The sequence below is a fragment of the Peromyscus maniculatus genome, chromosome 10, assembly GCF_049852395.1.
Source record: "Peromyscus maniculatus bairdii isolate BWxNUB_F1_BW_parent chromosome 10, HU_Pman_BW_mat_3.1, whole genome shotgun sequence".
Lineage (NCBI taxonomy): Eukaryota > Metazoa > Chordata > Mammalia > Rodentia > Cricetidae > Peromyscus > Peromyscus maniculatus.
Window position 1 is genome coordinate 79,553,968 of NC_134861.1, and position 9,592 is coordinate 79,563,559.

A 9,592-nucleotide genomic window follows, 5' to 3' on the forward strand; every position below is an offset into this window, starting at 1 on the left:
AGTAGTATACAATTAAATAGATGTCTAAAAACTCATTACATAAGTGACTAATCATTTTCAGATCTTTGTCTACATCAATCTCTTTATGTAAAATTAAAGAATTAACTCTATTCACTCTTTAATTTTCAATTCTTCAAGTAACCATAGTGCCAAATTTGGCTGTATACTTAGGATTATATATTTACACACCTAATTTTTTAATAGTTTAATATTTTGTATGGATTTTCATTAATTTAAATGTAGCATCTCACATGATATATAGCACTATAGCTTTATATTTGTTTAGCATTATTATTTTGAGATTTACTCACAGTAGTTCCTATAGTCATATTTTGTAAATCCAATCCTGTATATACAAAACACTACTTTGATTAAATAATGTTTTATTATTTTCCATTCTGAAGAAATATAGTTTTTCCTTTAGCAAATATTATAGATTTTGTTCTCATTAATAACATCAATTCTTATATGCATCTTGGTAAATTATATTATTTTATATATGGCATGTAGGAAAATTAAGACAGAAAAAAAATAGATGTTTGACAAATGCCATAAAAATAACAAACCATAGGTGCTACAGGATTTTAAATCCTAGCATTCAGGTGGAAAATGCATGAAGTTCAGAAGTTAAAAGCCATCATCAGATGCATAGTATTGGCAAGGACAACCTGGAATATGTAAGATTTGTCTTAAAGACAAACCACAAAGCTTTTATACCTAGATACGAACAAGTATGTTTTTTTAATTTAAAATTTTTTACATTAATAACATTCAATTTTAAAATAATTTGAAGAATAAAACTTTCTAGTAGTGTCCAATATAAAGATGACACTATATATACAAAAATGTCAATGAAAAAGATTAAATTAACACTAATTATATATAATATTTGGAAAATTCAAAGAACTATAATTTGGCTGGAGCATGAGAACAATTTTTAGGTTTCCCAGAGTGAGAAGCCTAGGTCAGATTATAGGGGCTATTATAGAGTGAGGGTTTCATAACCAGTTGATGCATTTCCTGTTAATCCAGGTCACTTTTTAAAAGTAAATCAACTATTTCTATTAGTCATTGATGTTTCAATATTTTACTTAATAAATGAATAAAATCTATTTTTATAATATAGTACAATGGTAAATGTCAGCCTTATGCTGTTTATATATGAAATTATAAATACATTTTAATAAAAGGATAATGTTATTACTTAGTGTACTCTAAAGTATGCATTAAGTTCACAAAGATTTGTTCCACTTATTTTCATTCTGATTGCAACCTTAATGTTTTAACATTCTGTATGTTATTAAATTAACATAATACACCAACCTCATATAGAAAAATAAAAACTTGATAAAACAGTGTTTTTTATTCAATATCCTTATAATTTCCTTCCCCCAAAGAATAAGGCTAACAAAAAACAAACATTAAAATAATTAATTGGTGTATTTTTCTATTTCATTATGCTCAACATAAGCTATTATTTTTCAACTTTATTGTTGACTTTTCAGATTCTAGGTAGGTGGAGAAGTACTCATTTAGGCATTGCTTTATCTATTCATGAAATAAGTCATGTCCACTAAAAAATGAATAAAAGTTATTAATGATACACTGTTTTCACACAGCTAAAAATCTTTTAAAAGAGGACATTTTTTAAAGAATAATTGAAACAACAAATGACATCAATCAAACTGGGTAGCTAACTATGGGTAGAGGAATAAAATATGATCCTTACCTCTTACTCTGGACACACACACACACACACACACACACACACACACACACACACACACACAAAACCAAAAAAAAAAAAAACCAGCACCAAATAGATCAATGACCTCAAAACAGGATGTGATGTGACAAGTCTCATAGAAGAGAAAGTAGGGAATTCACTAGATCTTATAGGCACAATAAAGGGTATTCAGAGCAGGACCCCAGTAACATAGGCATTAAGACAAACTATTGACAAGCGAGAATACATGGCATTAAATGCTTCTGTATGACAATATTTGTGCAAAGAGGCAGCCTGTAGAATGGGGAAAAATATCTTTACCAACCATACATTTGGCAGAGAGTTACAGAGTATACAAAGAACTAACTAACAACTACAAATCAACATCAAGGAAATAAATACTTAAATTAGAAAATGGGATATGAGTTCCCCAAAGATGAAATATAAATGGTTGAAAACCATCCTTTTAAATTTATTTTGTTGTATTCTGTGTGTATGCACGTTTTGTCTGCATGTATTTCTGTTCACTATGTGTGTGCCTGGTGCTCATGGAGGTTGGAAGAGGTATCAGATCCCCTGGGACTGGATATTTATAAGGTTGTGAGTTGCTGTGCTAGTGCTGGGAATTGAATTGGGGTCCTCTGGAATAGCAGTCTTAACCTCTGGACCATCTTTTCAGCCCCACTAAACATTTTTAAAATATGTTCAGGATATTTAGGAATCAAGGGAATGCAAATGTAAACTGCTTTGAGATTTCATCTTATCTCATTCAGAACGGCCAAGTTAGGAAGAACAGAAAGAATATGAAGAAGAAGGAAAGAAGGAGGAGGAAAATAAAATAAGATAATAAAATAAAATGACAGACTATCCTGGCACAGACTGGAAGGATAAACGACTATTCACTGCTGGATGGAGAGCAAGCTACCTAAGTGCTGTAGAACTTGGTGTCATGTTTCCTCAGGAGCTGGAAACAGATCTCCTATATGATCCAATGACAGCACTCTTGGGAACACACCTAAAAGACACTGTGTTTTCCAGAGTCATTTGCCCTTCCCTTGCTGCTGGCCTCACATGAGCCAGGAACTGGAAACAGCCTAGATGTCCACCAGCTGATGAGTAGATAATGAAAATGTGGTACACTTACACATCATAGACTTTACACTGCACATACAGAGTATTGTTCAGTTGTTAAGAAAAGTGAAATTATGAAAATTTCAGGGAAATGATGGAACTGGAAATAAATAATTCAGAATGAAATAATCCTGATTCAGAATTAAAAATGCCACATTCTTCTCTCTCATCTGTGGATGACAGCTTTTTTTTTTTTTTTTTTTTTTTTTTTTTTTTTTTTGGTTTTTCGAGACAGGGTTTCTCTGTGTAGCTTTGTGCCTTTCCTGGAACTCACTTGGTAGCCCAGGCTGGCCTCGAACTCACAAAGATCTGCCTGCCTCTGCCTCCCGAGTGCTGGGATTAAAGGCGTGCGCCACCACCGCCCGGCTCGGATGACAGCTTTTTATAGTCTGATGATAAATGTGTTTTATTTTGAATGACCATAGAGATTATGGAATTGCTAAGGGATGCTGAGTGGTTGCTCTAAGGAGGGAGGAGACACAATGAAATGATAAATAGGGTTAAAGGACAAGAATTTAACAGGAAGGGGTAAATTGGGGTGAGATGGGAGACGACATGCCAGAGGAGGGAATGTAAAGAGAGGTAACTGACATTGAAAACCTTTTCAAAAAGCCAAATGGAAATCCACTACTGTAGAAGCTTCCTAAAATATATACATATCTGAAAAGTAATTCAATGGAGTGCAATACCACATGGAGCACATAAAAACTCTAGTACGAGGCATGTATTACCTCATTGAGTTATTGACTCAGGGTAGCCTCAAGCACTGTGAACTACAGTCAGTTCTCTCTGTTACTCTCCAGATCTTGATGGTAAGACCATATTGCTGAAGATATCACATACTGGCCTCAAAGAATATGGAAAACTCAGTCTGGCATTCACCTGGACACTTCTTATGTTCTAGGTAGCTTTTATAGTGCTGGAGGATGTTATGCATACTAGCAGTAGAGAAAAAGTAATTGTTAGTCCCATTCACTTGGAAACTCTCCAAGCTACAATAAAGACGAGCCTGACATGATATACTCAGTGGGGCAATAGTGGCAAGTATACTGGGGAAGCAACCACCCAATTTTTGACTGGAGGATGGGCTTGCTCCATGAGATGAGTTCCGTACCTGTAACTTCTAAAGGGGCCACTGCAGTCACATAAATCCTGTGTCTTATGTCCTAGGGGAGAGCCCAGTAGAATAATTCCCCTAACTGGACACAGTACTGAAATGATTCCTACTGACTTAGTGCTATACCCATAGATCATGATATTCCTCAACTCTCATCAAGAAGCTTCTTGCAGCAGAAGGCAGTGAACACAGAGATCCTCAACTGGTCAACTTGCAAAGGATAAGAGACTATAGATATTATGTATCCACAATTCACAGACTTCCCCACAGCCTTATCAGTCTTCCTGGAAGAGGAGATGGAAACATTATCAGAGCCAGAGGTAGAGGATGACTTAAATAAAGCATTGTTTGGGGGCACAACAGGGCAGCTCTACAGATAAATTCACAATGATTGTGACAGCAAAAAGAAGACCTGCACAAGTTTAAGCCATGAAAACATCCCAGTACGGAAGGGAGAGGGGCAGACCTGAAATCCCAGCACTAGCTGAGGAGCTACTGACAATGGATAACTGCTGGCAGAGAGAGTGTCAACTTTCATTAATGACTTGACCCCTGATAGGTCTATCATGCCCCAGGATTGGCTGCATTATCAAAGGTTTTCTGCAAAACAAACTGGACCAGATTGGGGGAAAACCATGAAAAACAAAAACCAAACAAAGCTCATAGCTGGATGGGTAGGGAGGTGATGGTGGATATGAGAAGAGTTGGGAGATGAATGTGAACAACTACAGTATATAAAATTTTCTATGGATTAGAAAAAATGAAGAACTGCTTGAAACAGTTTTACCAGAAACAAAATACATTTGTAGTTTATTTAACTGAGAATCAATATCATTACAAGTATCTCTGACCAAACACCAGTTTGCTAAGGCTGCATCATAATTTATACTCTGACACCCAAGTAGTGAATGGTACTCACCCTTCAAGAGACGGCACTTGTTCTTCCTGTGGACACAATTCACAGATCAGAAGATGTTTGTAAAGGGGGAATTACAGGTCGTGCCAATCCATGAATTACTAAAAGATAAAGGTATGGACATAGGGAAGAGACCCATGGCAGACCTATCCCACCAACAATGCAAAAACTGTTCCCAATCCTCACATTGTTGTGAAGAGTCATACATCTGAAATGCAATACTGCACATTTGTTAAGCAAAATACTTTTAATTCTATATTAAACATCTATATAGAAATTATTAATAATTTTGGGTGAATGGAACCCCTGTGGGTTTGGTTTTTTATCTTTTTTGTTTTTCTATTTTAATTTGTTTTGGTTTGCTTTGTGTTTATTTTCACAAGCTTCCCTTTACATAAAAGATACTGGTACATCTTTCTCTGCCTTTCAAAGGCAGCTTTATATAGAAGCTTTTCAGGGGATCCAGTCTCTCAAACAGGTAATTTTAATAACCTAATTAGATTGTCTGAGTGCTTCACTGTTACAATGAGAGACAATATATAAACACCCAGGCTGTCACCTGAACACTCAGCATAGCCAAATTTGCATTTGAATAGTTGCCAGAATGTATTTTTTGCTTTTGAATCCACTGCACCATGCATTCTTTTAGTCCTTTGTAAAAGAAAAATCTGCAGCAAAATTGTAGAAAGCCTTGTTAATTCATTTTTTAATGAATAACACCCGTTGGCATTCTCTTTGATAGTCATGGTTTGCTGGAATGAACAGTGTATACTTCTCTTTTTGGATTACTGCAGCCCTTTTCAAGTTTGAGTATGCCTTGGGGGTAAAATAGAGGGCTATCCATTTGTACACAGGAGGGAAAGTACTTAGATGAATGCCAAAATAGAAGTATTGGGGTGCATAACAAATTTGCTTAGTAGAGATTAAGGGCTAAATGAGATTGTCCATAGAATAATATTTTAGTAGGATGTCAAGATAAAGGTATTGCCTTTTCATATAATCATATAATTGGAATATAATTTAGGTGGTCTTTTGGATCATAAAAACACTAATTTCTAAACTATGTTTTTCCTTTTTTTCAAAATTTCCCATAGCCAATTTTAACTTGTTTTAATAGCTACATGTCGAACAAATGTAAAGGTCTAGTTATTGTGAAACAAAAAAACCTCACAAACAAACAAAACCTCCATAAATGATGAGAGCAAAGCATAAAATATAATCTCTAACTTAAGGATCTGTGTCAGAGTTATCAAACAAGTGTCCAGCTAACAATGATTTAGGATGATTGAAGTCATAATAGGAGACACTTATCAAGTGACATCATGACAAAATGGAGACAGTCGTTAATTTTTCATGGAGGGACATCTGGACTATTTTACAAAGTGAGAATCATTTGAATTGAGAATGTGTTGACTGGCTTGCAGCAGGTGGAAAGGAAAGTGAAAAAAAAATGTTGTAATGAGGGAACATCGAAGTCAAAATGAATGGTTGGGGAAATTCTGTGTAGCACAGAGGAGGAAGACTAAGAAGAAGATCAAGATGAGGGCAGGGAGATAGCAGTAGGTATTGCTGGGAAATAGATGTCACCCAGAGCCAGTGTGTCCCTAAATTTGCCTGGGTAGAACTCCTGGTACCTTCCGAAATCCATAACTGGGGATCAGTGAACTTTTGACAAGTGAAAATCAGAACATACCCTTATCCCCTGTGATCTTTCTTCTTTTCTACTAGTGTTTTTAGTCTGATGTAAAAGTGACCTCAATCTAAGCAAAAAGACTAGAACTACTCAAGAGTGATAAGGTATATAGGAGGATGCATAAAGCTCCTGTTTCCTTTAAGTATTCAGTCCAGTATAAAGGAGTGTAGGTCAAATCAGTTTGCAAAGCTACACATTGAATTTATTTTCTTTATCATCTTTTTTTTCATTTTTTTTTCTTGATTAGAAATCCCTGTTTAGAATGAGATAATATCTAATTGCTCCTTATATTTCTTTTTAGATTATAAAATTATAATTGCAACTTAAATTATAAACCCACTGTTAAAAATTATTTGCTTATTTACTGCATGCATATCAGTGTTTAGTTTGCCTTTGTGTATGCACACCATGTGAATGCATGGCCCTGGAAGGCCAAAAGATGGTGTGGAGTCCACTGAAACTGAAGTTATAGGCAGTTGTGAGCTGCTATGTGGGTACTATTTTACCTTCTTTCCTCTCCTCTCCTCTCCTCTCCTCTTCTTCTCTCCTCCCCTCCCCTCCCCTCCCCTCCCCTCCCCTCCCCTCCCCTCCCTTCCCCTCCCCTCTCCTCTCCTCTCCCTTTTCCTCGAAGGCATCTTAACAGGAAGAGGGCCGATGGCTTCTGTTGTGCAATGGAACAGCAGCTGAAAGCTCATGTGTAGTAGGAATCTTAAAAGTTCTTATTAATAAAATCAAACCTGAGGCGAGTTATTGGGGTCCATTCTGGTAGAACAGGGAGACAGAACAAGCCACAGCTATCTCACCTCGCCGGATCCTCAGCTGGTCTTGTCTCCTCAGACTGGAGGCCTATGAGTCCTCATCCGGAATGGGTCTCAGCTGAATTACTGCTCAAAAGCCTGAATGCTTAACCAGCCAAAATCTTCTAGTCCTCACGCCTTATATATCTTTATGCTTTCTACCACCACTCCCTGGGATTAAAGGTTGGCTTTCTGGGATTAAAGTCATGTGTCACCATGCTTGGCTATTTCCTCTACCTCTGCCCCTCTGCCTCGTCTTGCCTGTGCTGGGAACCGAACCTAGGACCTCCACAAGAGCACTAAGTGCTCTTAACCACTGAGCTATTTCTCCTCCTGCTCTTCTCATTAGTCTTTTTTGCTCTTCTCTCTTTAGCCCAGATGTCTCCTCTTGATTCTCTCTGCCTGACAGACACACCCATCCTTTCTCTGCCTACCTATTGGCCCTTCAGCTCTTAACCCATCAGGTGCTTAGGCAGGCAGAGCCAAACAGATGCAGCACATCTTTACGTAATTAAACACACATCCTGGCATCATTAAGCAAATGCAGCATCCACAAAGGTAATATGCTTTTACACAGTTTAAAGTAATAGTCTACAGCATAAACAAATGGAAATACATCTTTGCCTAGGTAAAATAATATTCTACCACAGTCATTTTGTGATGTGATTTGCAAATATACATGTAGAGACACATAAAATAGGATTGAAAACTATGTAAAACTAAAGCCAAAGTTTAAGACACTCCATTGCAAGAGAAGTGCAAACCATGTACCAAAATGTTAGCAGAAGTCGTGTGTGGCAGGAGAATTATGAGTAATTTTCTTTCTTTTCCCCCCTCACATTTTCCACATTGTCTATACAGAAGCTTATTAATAGTTATTCTTCTGAGGTCATCCTTGTCTAACCTTTCCAGCCCCCTAAGGCTCTAAGACTTCCTCTCTGTATTGCTAAGCTCAGTTCACCTTCATCACCCATTTCTCTCTTTCTCAGCTTCACAGAGTATCAAAGCAGATGATGAAAAATCAGACTTTCAGTGAATTCATTCTCCTGGGACTCACAGATGCACCGGAGCTTCAAATCTGTGTTTTCCTATTCCTCCTCCTCCCATACATTCTCAGCATTATGGGAAATCTCACCATTATCATCCTCACACTGCTGGATTCCCATCCCCAGACACCCATGTACTTCTTCCTCAGGAACTTCTTTTTCCTGGAAATCTCCTTCACATCCACTTTTACTCCTCGAATGCTCGTCAGCATCTCTACAGGAATTAAGACCATCAGCTTTGCTTGCCGCTTCACTCAATACTTCTTTTTAATCTTCTTTGGAGTCACTGAGTTTTACCTTCTGACTGCCATGTCCTATGACCGCTATGTGGCCATCTGCAAACCCCTGTACTACACCCCCATCATGAGCAACAGGGTCTGCACCCTGCTGGTCCTCTGCTCTTGGCTGAGTGGCTTCCTAGTCATCTTATTCCCAATCATCTTGACCAGTCAGCTGGACTTCTATGCATCCAATGTGCTCAATCATTATTACTGTGACTATGGGCCCCTCATAGAAATACCTTGTTCAGACACAAGGCTGCTGGAACTCTTTTTGTCTTAGCAGTGGTGACCTTGATAGTCACCCTGGTGCTGGTGATTCTCTCCTACACTTGCATCATCAGGAACATTCTGAAGATCCCTTCTGCACAGCAGAGGAAGAAGGCCTTTTCCACATGTTCCTCCCACATGGTTGTCATCTCCCTCTCTTATGGAAGCTGCATCTTCATGTACATAAAGCCTTCAGCAACAGGAGTTGCCTTCAATAAGGGTGTGGCTGTGCTCAGTAATTCGGTTGCACTCTAAGAAATAAGCAAGTAAAACAAGCTTTCAATGATGTGGTCAGAAAAACAATGCATCTTTAGTCCTTTTAGTGGCCTCAAAATAAATGGAAATGTTGGGCGACATTCAGGCTATGCCGCCTCTTTGTTGATGTGAATTCTCAGGAAAGCTTGGTATGAGCTGGTGACCACAGTCTGTTTCAAACCAGTTCAAGAATTTCTGTTATCTACCTTTAAAGAATGAAAGAGGGGAGTTGGAGAGATGGCCCAGAGGTTAAGAGCACTGGCTGCTCTTACAGAGGTCCTGAGTTTGATTCCTAGCAACCACATGGTGGCTCACAACCACCTGTAATGAGATCTAGTTCCCTCTTCTAGCTGCAGGTATACA

The 9,592-nt window shown here is 37.8% G+C and overlaps 1 pseudogene; it reads left to right on the forward strand.

The window, feature by feature from the left end:
• The first annotated feature begins 8,393 nt into the window (after nt 1-8,393).
• LOC102924969 (olfactory receptor 6C4-like) lies at nt 8,394-9,288 on the forward strand (annotated as a pseudogene).
• Nucleotides 9,289-9,592: the final 304 nt, after the last annotated feature.